The sequence below is a fragment of the Danio rerio genome, chromosome 4, assembly GCF_049306965.1.
Source record: "Danio rerio strain Tuebingen ecotype United States chromosome 4, GRCz12tu, whole genome shotgun sequence".
NCBI lineage: Eukaryota > Metazoa > Chordata > Actinopteri > Cypriniformes > Danionidae > Danio > Danio rerio.
In genome coordinates, this window is record NC_133179.1 from 52133021 (window position 1) to 52145733 (window position 12713).

Below are 12713 nucleotides of genomic sequence, written 5' to 3' on the forward strand. Positions count from 1 at the left end.
ATAGTGGCTTGCTGGTCTAGGAGTTTGATTCTCGTTCATGCCATGAGAAATCCTAGGTTCAAATTTCAGTTGAACCCTTACAGTTGTCTTTTGTTTTGAAAGGGCGTTGTGGCTTACACAGAGGCCTTTTTTCTGAGAATGCCGGTTTGTCAGCAGATAGTGTTGCCATGTAAAGTGGCTGTTTTGCAGTTGCTCGTTGGTCTACGGGCATAATTCTCGCATAAGGTGCGAGAGCTCCCGTTTTCAAATCCTGGACGAACCATTGCAGAAGTCCCGGGTCCAAATGAACCAAAAGCCCTGCTTCAATGTTTGTTAGATAAGGATTTCTGACCATCTGTTGCTTCTGATGTCTTGTGAAATATTCAAGCTTTTGTGGCTCGTTGGTCTAGGGGTATGATTCTTGCTTAGGGTGCGAGAGGTCCCGGGTTCAAATCCGGGACGAGCCCTTGCAGTTATTTTGTTGTTTTACAGGGCATTATGGCTTTCATAAAAAACGTTTTTCGAAGAATTCCAGTTTGTCAGCAGATAGTGTCGGCACATAAAGCATTCCTTTGCATAGTGGTTTGGTTGTCTAGGACTATGATTCTCGTTCATGCCGTGAGAAATCCCAGATTCAAATTTCGGTTGAGCCCTTACAGTTGTCCGCTGTTTTGTAAGGGCGTTGTGGCTTACACAGAGGCCTTTTTTCTGAGAATGCCAGTTCGTCAGCTGATAGTGTTGCCATATAAAGCTACTGTTTTGCAGTGGCTCGTTGGTCTAGGGGTATGATTCTCGCTTCGGGTGTGAGAGGTCCCGGGTTCAAATCCCGGACGAGCCCTTACAGGTGTTATGTGTTTTACAGGGCACTATGTCTTTCATTAAAATGTCTTTCGAAGAATTCCAGTTTGTCAGCAGATAGTGTCGCCACATAAAACATTCCTTTGCATAGTGGCTTGCTGTTCTAGGAGTTTGATTCTCGTTCATGCCATGAGAAATCCTAGGTTCAAATTTCAGTTGAACCCTTACAGTTGTCTTTTGTTTTGTAAGGGCGTTGTGGCTTACACAGAGGCCTTTTTTCTGAGAATGCCGGTTTGTCAGCAGATAGTGTTGCCATGTAAAGTGGCTGTTTTGCAGTTGCTCGTTGGTCTACGGGCATAATTCTCGCATAAGGTGCGAGAGCTCCTGTTTTCAAATCCTGGACGAACCATTGCAGAAGTCCCGTGTCCAAATGAAGCAAAAGCCCTGCTTCAATGTTTGTTAGATAAGGATTTCTGACCATTTGTTGCTTCTGATGTCTTGTGAAATATTCAAACTTTTGTGGCTCGTTGGTCTAGGGGTATGAATCTCGCTTAGGGTGTGAGAGGTCCCGGGTTTAAATCCCAGATGAGTTCTTGCAGTTATTCTGTTGTTTTACAGGGCATTATGGCTTTCATAAAAAACGTTTTTCGAAGAATTCCAGTTTGTCAGCAGATAGTGTCGCCACATAAAATATTTCTTGCATAGTGGCTTGCTGTTCTAGGAGTTTGATTCTCGTTCATGCCATGAGAAATCCTAGGTTCAAATTTCAGTTGAACCCTTACAGTTGTCTTTTGTTTTGTAAGGGCGTTGTGGCTTACACAGAGGCCTTTTTTTCTGAGAATGCCGGTTTGTCAGCAGATAGTGTTGCCATGTAAAGTGGCTGTTTTGCAGTTGCTCGTTGGTCTACGGGCTTGATTCTCGCATAAGGTGCAAGAGGTCCCGTTTTCAAATCCTGGACGAACCATTGCAGAAGTCCTGGGTCCAAATGAAGCAAAAGCCCTGCTTCAATGTTTGTTAGATAAGGATTTCTGACCATCTGTTGCTTCAGATGTCTTGTGAAATATTCAAGCTTTGAGGCTCGTTGGTCTAGGGGTATGATTCTTGCTTAGGGTGCGAGAGGTCCCGGGTTCAAATCCCGGACGAGCCCTTGCAGTTATATAGTTGTTTTACAGGGCATTATGGCTTTCATAAAAAACGTTTTTCGAAGAATTCCAGTTTGTCAGCAGATAGTGTCGGCACATAAAGCATTCCTTTGCATAGTGGTTTGGTTGTCTAGGACTATGATTCTCGTTCATGCCGTGAGAAATCCCAGATTCAAATTTCGGTTGAGCCCTTACAGTTGTCCGCTGTTTTGTAAGGGCGTTGTGGCTTACACAGAGGCCTTTTTTCTGAGAATGCCAGTTCGTCAGCTGATAGTGTTGCCATATAAAGCTACTGTTTTGCAGTGGCTCGTTGGTCTAGGGGTATGATTCTTGCTTCGGGTGTGAGAGGTCCCGGGTTCAAATCCCGGACGAGCCCTTACAGGTGTTATGTGTTTTACAGGGCACTATGTCTTTCATTAAAATGTCTTTCGAAGAATTCCAGTTTGTCAGCAGATAGTGTCGCCACATAAAACATTCCTTTGCATAGTGGCTTGCTGGTCTAGGAGTTTGATTCTCGTTCATGCCATGAGAAATCCTAGGTTCAAATTTCAGTTGAACCCTTACAGTTGTCTTTTGTTTTGTAAGGGCGTTGTGGCTTACACAGAGGCCTTTTTTCTGAGAATGCCGGTTTGTCAGCAGATAGTGTTGCCATGTAAAGTGGCTGTTTTGCAGTTGCTCGTTGGTCTACGGGCATAATTCTCGCATAAGGTGCGAGAGCTCCCGTTTTCAAATCCTGGACGAACCATTGCAGAAGTCCCGGGTCCAAATGAAGCAAAAGCCCTGCTTCAATGTTTGTTAGATAAGGATTTCTGACCATCTGTTGCTTCTGATGTCTTGTGAAATATTCAAACTTTTGTGGCTCGTTGGTCTAGGGGTATGAATCTCGCTTAGGGTGTGAGAGGTCCCGGGTTTAAATCCCAGACGAGTTCTTGCAGTTATTCTGTTGTTTTACAGGGCATTATGGCTTTCATAAAAAACGTTTTTCGAAGAATTCCAGTTTGTCAGCAGATAGGGTCGCCACATAAAATATTTCTTGCATAGTGGCTTGCTGTTCTAGGAGTTTGATTCTCGTTCATGCCATGAGAAATCCTAGGTTCAAATTTCAGTTGAACCCTTACAGTTGTCTTTTGTTTTGTAAGGGCGTTGTGGCTTACACAGAGGCCTTTTTTCTGAGAATGCCGGTTTGTCAGCAGATAGTGTTGCCATGTAAAGTGGCTGTTTTGCAGTTGCTCGTTGGTCTACAGGCTTGATTCTCGCATAAGGTGCGAGAGGTCCCGTTTTCAAATCCTGGACGAACCATTGCAGAAGTCCTGGGTCCAAATGAAGCAAAAGCCCTGCTTCAATGTTTGTTAGATAAGGATTTCTGACCATCTGTTGCTTCAGATGTCTTGTGAAATATTCAAGCTTTTGAGGTTCGTTGGTCTAGGGGTATGATTCTCGCTTAGGGTGTGAGAGGTCCTGAGTTCAAATCCCGGACGAGCCCTTGCAGTTATTTTGTTGTTTTACAGGGCATTATGGCTTTCATAAAAAACATTTTTCGAAGAATGCCAGTTTGTCAGCAGATAGTGTTGCCATATAAAGTTACTGTTTTGCAGTGGCTCGTTGGTCAAGGGTTTGATTCTCACTTAGGGTGCCCTTGATTCGTTAGAGAAAGTTTTCTGACTATCTGATGCTTCTGAGGCCATGGGAAATTCTCTCAATTTAGTGGCTCGTTGGTCTAGGGGTATGATTCTCGTTCATGCCATGAGAAATCCTAGGTTCAAATTTCAGTTGAACCCTTACAGTTGTCTTTTGTTTTGTAAGGGCGTTGTGGCTTACACAGAGGCCTTTTTTCTGAGAATGCCGGTTTGTCAGCAGATAGTGTTGCCATGTAAAGTGGCTGTTTTGCAGTTGCTCGTTGGTCTACGGGCATAATTCTCGCATAAGGTGCGAGAGCTCCTGTTTTCAAATTCTGGACGAACCATTGCAGAAGTCCCGTGTCCAAATGAAGCAAAAGCCCTGCTTCAATGTTTGTTAGATAAGGATTTCTGACCATTTGTTGCTTCTGATGTCTTGTGAAATATTCAAACTTTTGTGGCTCGTTGGTCTAGGGGTATGAATCTCGCTTAGGGTGTGAGAGGTCCCGGGTTTAAATCCCAGACGAGTTCTTGCAGTTATTCTGTTGTTTTACAGGGCATTATGGCTTTCATAAAAAACGTTTTTCGAAGAATTCCAGTTTGTCAGCAGATAGTGTCGCCACATAAAATATTTCTTGCATAGTGGCTTGCTGTTCTAGGAGTTTGATTCTCGTTCATGCCATGAGAAATCCTAGGTTCAAATTTCAGTTGAACCCTTACAGTTGTCTTTTGTTTTGTAAGGGCGTTGTGGCTTACACAGAGGCCTTTTTTTCTGAGAATGCCGGTTTGTCAGCAGATAGTGTTGCCATGTAAAGTGGCTGTTTTGCAGTTGCTCGTTGGTCTACGGGCTTGATTCTCGCATAAGGTGCGAGAGGTCCCGTTTTCAAATCCTGGACGAACCATTGCAGAAGTCCTGGGTCCAAATGAAGCAAAAGCCCTGCTTCAATGTTTGTTAGATAAGGATTTCTGACCATCTGTTGCTTCAGATGTCTTGTGAAATATTCAAGCTTTTGTGGTTCGTTGGTCTAGGGGTATGATTCTCGCTTAGGGTGTGAGAGGTCCTGAGTTCAAATCCCGGACGAGCCCTTGCAGTTATTTTGTTGTTTTACAGGGCATTATGGCTTTCATAAAAAACATTTTTCGAAGAATGCCAGTTTGTCAGCAGATAGTGTTGCCATATAAAGTTACTGTTTTGCAGTGGCTCGTTGGTCAAGGGTTTGATTCTCACTTAGGGTGCCCTTGATTCGTTAGAGAAAGTTTTCTGACTATCTGATGCTTCTGAGGCCATGGGAAATTCTCTCAATTTAGTGGCTCGTTGGTCTAGGGGTATGATTCTCGTTCATGCCATGAGAAATCCTAGGTTCAAATTTCAGTTGAACCCTTACAGTTGTCTTTTGTTTTGTATGGGCGTTGTGGCTTACACAGAGGCCTTTTTTCTGAGAATGCCGGTTTGTCAGCAGATAGTGTTGCCATGTAAAGTGGCTGTTTTGCAGTTGCTCGTTGGTCTACGGGCTTGATTCTCGCATAAGGTGCGAGAGGTCCCGTTTTCAAATCCTGGACGAACCCTTGCAGAAGTCCTGGGTCCAAATGAAGCAAAAGCCCTGCTTCAATGTTTGTTAGATAAGGATTTCTGACCATCTGTTGCTTGAGATGTCTTGTGAAATATTCAAGCTTTTGTGGCTCGTTGGTCTAGGGGTATGATTCTCGCTTAGGGTGCGAGAGCACCCGGTTTCAATTCTCGGATGAGCCCTTGCAGGTGTACTGTGTTTTACAGGGCATTATATCTTTCGTAAAAACGTCTTTCAAAGAATTCCAATTTGTCAGCAGATAGTGTCGCCACATAAAATATTTCTTGCATAGTGGCTTGCTGGTCTAGGAGTATGATTCTCGTTCATGCCATGAGAAATCCTAGGTTCAAATTTCAGTTGAACCCTTACAGTTGTCTTTTGTTTTGTAGGGGGGTTGTGGCTTACACTGAGGCCTTTTTCTGAGAATGCCGGTTTGTCAGCAGATAGTGTTGACATGTAAAGTTACTCTTTTGCAGTGGCTCGTTGGTCTAGGGGTATGATTCTGGCTTAGGGTGCCCTTGATTCGTCAGAGAAAGTTTTCTGACTATCTGATGCTTCTGACACCATGTGAAATCTTATCACAGAAGTGGCTCGTTGGTCTAGGGGTATGATTCTCGCTTTGGGTGTGAGAGGTCCCGGGTTCAAATCCTGGACGAGCCCTAGCAGGTGTCATGTGTTTTACAGGGCACTATGACTTTAATTAAAATGTCTTTAGAAGAATTCCAGTTTGTCAGCAGATAGTGTCGCCACATAAAACATTCCTTTGCATAGTGGCTTGCTGGTCTAGGAGTATGATTTTCGTTCATGCAATGAGAAATCCCAGATTCAAATTTCGGTTGAGCCCTTACATTTGCCTGCTGTTTTGTAAGGTCTACGGGCTTACACAGAGGCCTTTTTTCTGAGAATGCCAGTTCATCAGCAGATAGTTTTGCCATGTAAAGTGGCTGTTACAGTAGCTAGTTGGTTTAGGGGTATGATTCTCGCTTAGGGTGCCATTGATTCGTTAAAGAAAGTTTTCTGACTATCTGATGGTTCTGACGCCATGTGAAGTTTTATCAATGTAGTGGCTCGTTGGCCTAGGGGTATGATTCTCGCTTTGGTTGAGAGAGGTCCTGGGTTCATATCCCGGACGAGCCCTTGCAGGTATCATGTGTTTTACAGGGCACTATGACTTTCATTAAAATGTCTTTCGAAGAATTCCAGTTTGTCAGCAGATAAAGTCACCACATAAAACATTCCTTTGCATAGTGGCTTGCTGGTCTAGGCGTATGATTTTCGTTCATGCAATGAGAAATCCCAGATTCAGATTTCGGTTGAGCCCTTACACTTGTCTGCTGTTTTGTAAGGTTGTTGTGGCTTACACAGAGGCCTTTTTTCTGAGAATTCCAGTTTGTCAGCAGATAGTGTTGCCATATAAAGTTGCTGTTTTGCAGTGGCTCGGTGGTCTAGGGGTATGATTCTCACTTAGGGTGCCCTTGATTCGTTAGAGAAAGATTTCTGACCATCTGACGTCTTGTGAAATTCTCTCAATTTAGTGGCTCATTGGTCTATGGGTATGATTCTCACTTCGGTTACGAGAGGACGCGGGTTCAGTTCCTGGATTAGCCCCTGCAGGTGTACTGTGTTTTACAGGGCATTATGTCTTTCGGAAAAACGTCTTTCAAAGATTTCCAATTTGTCAGCAGATAGTGTCGCCACATAAAATATTTCTTGCATAGTGGCTTGCTGTTCTAGGAGTTTGATTCTCGTTCATGCCATGAGAAATCCTAGGTTCAAATTTCAATTGAACCCTTACAGTTGTCTTTTGTTTTGTAAGGGCGTTGTGGCTTACACAGAGGCCTTTTTTCTGAGAATGCCGGTTTGTCAGCAGATAGTGTTGCCATGTAAAGTGGCTGTTTTGCAGTTGCTCGTTGGTCTACGGGCATGATTCTCGCTTAAGATGCGAGAGGTCTCGTTTTCAAATCCTGGACGAACCATTGCAGAAGTCCCGGGTCCAAATGAATCAAAAGCCCTGCTTCAATGTTTGTTAGATAAGGATTTCTGACCATCTGTTCCTTCTGATGTCTTGTAAACTATTCAAGCTTTTGTGGCTCGTTGGTCTAGGGGTATGATTCTCGCTTAGGGTGCGAGAGGTCCCGGGTTCAAATCCTGGACGAGCCCTTGCAGTTATTCTTTTGTTTTACAGGGCATTATGGCTTTCATAAAAAACGTTTTTCGAAGAATTCCAGTTTGTCAGCAGATAGTGTCGGCACATAAAGCATTCCTTTGCATAGTGGTTTGGTTGTCTAGGACTATGATTCTCGTTCATGCCGTGAGAAATCCCAGATTCAAATTTCGGTTGAGCCCTTACAGTTGTCCGCTGTTTTGTAAGGGCGTTGTGGCTTACACAGAGGCCTTTTTTCTGAGAATGCCAGTTCGTCAGCTGATAGTGTTGCCATATAAAGTTACTGTTTTGCAGTGGCTCGTTGGTCTAGGGGTATGATTCTCGCTTAGGGTGCCCTTGATTCGTTAGAGAAAGTTTTCTGACTATCTGATGCTTCTGACATCATGTGAAATGAATTCAACTTAGTGGCTTGTTGGTCAAGGGGTATGATTCAAGCTTCGGGTGTGAGAGGTCCCGGGTTCAAATCCCGGATGAGCCCTTACAGGTGTTATGTGTTTTACAGGGCACTATGTCTTTCATTAAAATGTCTTTCGAAGAATTCCAGTTTGTCAGCAGATAGTGTCGCCACATAAAACATTCCTTTGTATAGTGGCTTGCTGGTCTAGGAGTTTGATTCTCGTTCATGCCATGAGAAATCCTAGGTTCAAATTTCAGTTGAACCCTTACAGTTGTCTTTTGTTTTGTAAGGGCATTGTGGCTTACACAGAGGCCTTTTTTCTCAGAATGCCGGTTTGTCAGCAGATAGTGTTGCCATGTAAAGTGGCTGTTTTGCAGTTGCTCGTTGGTCTACGGGCATAATTCTCGCATAAGGTGCGAGAGCTCCCGTTTTCAAATCCTGGACGAACCATTGCAGAAGTCCCGGGTCCAAATGAAGCAAAAGCCCTGCTTCAATGTTTGTTAGATAAGGATTTCTGACCATCTGTTGTCTCTGATGTCTTGTGAAATATTCAAACTTTTGTGGCTCGTTGGTCTAGGGGTATGAATCTCGCTTAGGGTGTGAGAGGTCCTGGGTTTAAATCCCAGTCGAGTTCTTGCAGTTATTCTGTTGTTTTACAGGGCATTATGGCTTTCATAAAAAACGTTTTTCGAAGAATTCCAGTTTGTCAGCAGATAGTGTCGCCACATAAAATATTTCTTGCATAGTGGCTTGCTGTTCTAGGAGTTGGATTCTCGTTCATGCCATGAGAACTCCTAGGTTCAATTTTCAGTTGAACCCTTACAGTTGTCTTTTGTTTTGTAAGGGCGTTGTGGCTTACACAGAGGCCTTTTTTCTGAGAATGCCGGTTTGTCAGCAGATAGTGTTGCCATGTAAAGTGGCTGTTTTGCAGTTGCTCGTTGGTCTACGGGCTTGATTCTCGCATAAGGTGCGAGAGGTCCCGTTTTCAAATCCTGGACGAACCATTGCAGAAGTCCTGGGTCCAAATGAAGCAAAAGCCCTGCTTCAATGTTTGTTAGATAAGGATTTCAGACCATTTGTTGCTTCAGATGTCTTGTGAAATATTCAAGCTTTTGTGGCTCGTTGGTCTAGGGGTATGATTCTCGCTTAGGGTGCGAGAGGTCCTGGGTTCAAATCCCAGACGAGCCCTTGCAGTTATTCTGTTGTTTTACAGGGCATTATGGCTTTCATAAAAAACATTTTTCGAAGAATTCCAGTTTGTCAGCAGATAGTGTCGCCACATAAAACATTCCTTTGCATAGTGGCTTGCTGGTCTAGGAGTATGATTTTCGTTCATGCAATGAAAAATCCCAGATTCAAATTTCGGTTGAGCCCTTACAGTTGTCTGCTGTTTTGTAAGGTCGTTGTGGCTTACACAGAGGCCTTTTTTCTGAGAATGCCAGTTCGTCAGCAGATAGTGTTGCCATATAAAGTTGCTGTTTTGCAGTGGCTCGGTGGTCTAGGGGTATGATTCTCACTTAGGGTGCCCTTGATTCGTTAGGGAAAGATTTCTGACTATCTGACGCCTTGTGAAATTCTCTCAATTTAGTGGTTCATTGGTCTATCTGTATGATTCTCGCTTCGATTGCGAGAGGACACAGGTTCAATTCTCGGATGAGCCCTTGCAGGTGTACTGTGTTTTACAGGGCATTATATCTTTCGTAAAAACGTCTTTCAAAGAATTCCAATTTGTCAGCAGATAGTGTCGCCACATAAAATATTTCTTGCATAGTGGCTTGCTGGTCTAGGAGTATGATTCTCGTTCATGCCATGAGAAATCCTAGGTTCAAATTTCAGTTGAACCCTTACAGTTGTCTTTTGTTTTGTAAGGGCGTTGTGGCTTACACAGAGGCCTTTTTTCTGAGAATGCCAGTTCGTCAGCTGATAGTGTTGCCATATAAAGTTACTGTTCTGCAGTGGCTCGTTGGTCTAGGGGTATGATTCTCGCTTAGGGTGCCCTTGATTCGTTTGACAAAGATTTCTGACAATCCGATGCTTCTGACACCATGTGAAATTCTCTCAATTTAATGGCTCGTTGGTCTAGGGGTATTATTCTTGCTTCGGGTGTGAGAGGTCCTGTGTTCAAATCCCGAACGAGCCCTTGCAGCTGTCATGTGTTTTACAGGGCACTATGACTTTCATTAAAATGTCTTTCGAAGAATTCCATTTTGTCAGCTGATAGTGTTGCCATATATAGTTACTGTTTTGCAGTGGCACGTTGGTCTAGGGGTATGATTCTTGCTTCGGGTGCGAGAGGTCCTGTGGTCAAACCTTGGATGAGCCGTTGCAGGTGTCCAATGTTTTACAGGGCATTATATCTTTCGTAAAAATGTCTTTCGAAGAATTCTTGTGTTTGTTGTGTTTGAATGTTTGTTAGATAAGGATTTCTGACCATTTGTTCCTTCTGATGTCTTGTGAAATAGTCAAGCTTATGTAGCTCGTTGTTCTAGGGGTATGATTCTCGCTTAGAGTGTGAAAAGTCCTGGTTTCAAATCCCAAACGAGTCCCTACAGTTTCTCTATTGTTTCGCAGGGCATTATGGCTTTCATAAAAAACGTTTTTCGAAGAATTCCAGTTTGTCAGCAGATAGTGTCGGCACATAAAACATTCCTTTGCATAGTGGCTTGGTTGTCAAGGAGTATAATTCTCGTTCATGCCGTGAGAAATCCCAGATTCAAATTTCGGTTGAGCCCTTACAGTTGGCTGCTGTTTTGTAAGGGCTTTGTGGCTTACACAAAGGCCTTTTTTCTGAGAATGCCGGTTTGTCAGTAGATAGTTTTGCCATATAAAGTGGCTGTTACAGTAGCTAGTTGGTTTGGGGGTATGATTCTCATTTTAAGGTGCGAGAGGTCCGGCTTCAAATCCTGGACTAACCCTTGCAGAAGTCCTAGGTCCAAATGAAGCAAAAGCCCTGCTTTAATGTTTGTTAGATAAGGATTTCTGGTCCATCTGTTGCTTCTAATGTCTTGTGAAATAATCATGCTTTTGTGGCTCGTTGGTCTAGGCGTATGATTCTCGCTTAGGGTGCCCTTGATTAGATAGAGAAAGATTTCTGACTATCTGATGCTTCTGACGCCATGTGAAATCATCTTAATTTAGTGGCTCGTTGGTCTATGGGTATGATTCTCGCTTCGGTTGCGAGAAGACCCGGGTTCAATTACTGGATTAGCCCTTGCAGGTGCCCTGAGTTTTACAGGACATTATGTCTTTCATAAAAATGTCTTTCGAAGAATTCCAGTTTGTCAGCAGATAGTGTCGCCACATAAAACATTCCTTTGCATAGTGGCTTGCTGGTCTAGGAGTATGATTTTCGTTCATGCAATAAAAAATCCCAGATTCAGATTTCGGTTGAGCCCTTACACTTGTCTGCTGTTTTGTAAGGTTGTTGTGGCTTACACAGAGGCCTTTTTTCTGAGAATGCCAGTTTGTCAGCAGATAGTGTTGCCATATAAAGTTGCTGTTTTGCAGTGGCTCGGTGGTCTAGGGGTATGATTCTCACTTAGGGTGCCCTTGATTCGTTAGAGAAAGATTTCTGACTATCTGACACCTTGTGAAATTCTCCCAATTTAGTGGCTTGTTGGTCTATGGGTATGATTCTCGCTTCGGTTGCGAATGGTCTCAGGTTCAATTCCTGGACGAGCACTTGCAGGTGTCCTGTGTTTTACAGGGCATTATGTCTTTCGTAAAAACGTCTTTCAAAGAATTCCAATTTGTCAGCAGATAGTGTCGCTACATAAATATTTCTTGCATAGTGGCTTGCTGGTCTAGGAGTATGATTCTCGTTCATGCCATGAGAAATCCTAGGTTCAAATTTCAGTTGAACCCTTACAGTTGTCTTTTGTTTTGTAAGGTCGTTGTGGCTTACACAGAGGCCTTTTTTCTGAGAATGCCGGTTGGTCAGCAGATAGTGTTGCCATCTAAAGTTGCTGTTTTGCAGTGGCTCGTTGGTATAGGGGCATGATTCTTGCTTCGGGTGCGAGAGGTCCTGTGTTCATATTCCAGACGAGCCGTTGCAGTTGTCTAGTGTTTTACAGGGCATTATGTCTTTCGTAAAAATGTCTTTTGAAGAATTCCAGTTTGTCAGCAGATAGTATTGCCATGTAAAGTGGCTGTTTTGCAGTAGCTTGTTGGTCTACGCGCTTGATTCTCACATAAGGTGCGAGAGGTCCCGTTTTCAAATCCTGGACGAACCATTGTAGAAGTCCTGGGTCCAAATGAAGCAAAATCCCTGCTTCAATGTTTGTTAGATAAGGATTTCTGACCATATGTTGCTTCTGAAGTCTTGTGAAATATTCAAGCTTTTGTGGTTTGTTGGTCTAGGGCTATGAATCTCGCTTAGGGTGCCCTTGATTCCCTTTAGAGAAAGATTTCTGACTATTTGATGCTTCTGACGCCATGTGAAATCCTATCACTTTAGTGGCTCATTGGTCTAGGGGTGTGATTCTCGCTTCGGGTGTGAGAGGTCCCAGGTTCAAAAACCGGATGAGACCTTGCAGGTGTCCTGCGTTTTACAGCACATTATGTCTTTCATAAAAATGTCTTTCGAAGAATTCCAGTTTGCCAGCATATAGTGTCGCCACAAAACATTACTTTGCATAGTGGCTTGCTTGTCTAGGAGTATGATTCTCGTTCATTCCGTGAAAAATAACAGGTTAAAATTTCGGTTGAGCCATTCAGCATATAGTGTTTCCCTGTAAAGTTGCTGTCTGAGAGAACTATGCTTTTAAGCCAGGGGTCACCAAACTTGTTCCTGGAGGTCTTAAAATGACAACCAAAGAGGTTGTTTACAGTTTTTTCCAGTTTTTTACACACATTTTCTGAAAGCATGTCTCAATTGTCAGAACTCTACACACAAATCACAAAACACACACACATTGGGCAAAACTCTTCAATTCTTCTGCAAAATGAAATTATAAGTTCAAAACAATGTGATTTCTTCTCAAAAAGGTATTTTGTTTTCAAATGACACACACAAGCCATCACATTAATAGATATTCATAAGATCAGTTG

The 12713-nt window shown here is 43.2% G+C and overlaps 6 non-coding genes across 6 annotated transcripts; all 6 read left to right on the plus strand.

Moving 5' to 3' along the window:
* The first annotated feature begins 745 nt into the window (after positions 1-745).
* Positions 746-817, plus strand: trnap-cgg (transfer RNA proline (anticodon CGG)). The gene has a single exon. It is a non-coding gene; the product is annotated as a tRNA-Pro (tRNA).
* Positions 818-1852: 1035 nt separating this feature from the next.
* trnap-agg (transfer RNA proline (anticodon AGG)) lies at positions 1853-1924 on the plus strand. The gene has a single exon. It is a non-coding gene; the product is annotated as a tRNA-Pro (tRNA).
* Positions 1925-2223: 299 nt separating this feature from the next.
* Positions 2224-2295, plus strand: trnap-cgg (transfer RNA proline (anticodon CGG)). The gene has a single exon. It is a non-coding gene; the product is annotated as a tRNA-Pro (tRNA).
* Positions 2296-5691: 3396 nt separating this feature from the next.
* trnap-ugg (transfer RNA proline (anticodon UGG)) lies at positions 5692-5763 on the plus strand. The gene has a single exon. It is a non-coding gene; the product is annotated as a tRNA-Pro (tRNA).
* A 1428-nt stretch (positions 5764-7191) lies between these two features.
* Positions 7192-7263, plus strand: trnap-agg (transfer RNA proline (anticodon AGG)). The gene has a single exon. It is a non-coding gene; the product is annotated as a tRNA-Pro (tRNA).
* A 1517-nt stretch (positions 7264-8780) lies between these two features.
* Positions 8781-8852, plus strand: trnap-agg (transfer RNA proline (anticodon AGG)). Its single transcript has one exon. It is a non-coding gene; the product is annotated as a tRNA-Pro (tRNA).
* Positions 8853-12713: the final 3861 nt, after the last annotated feature.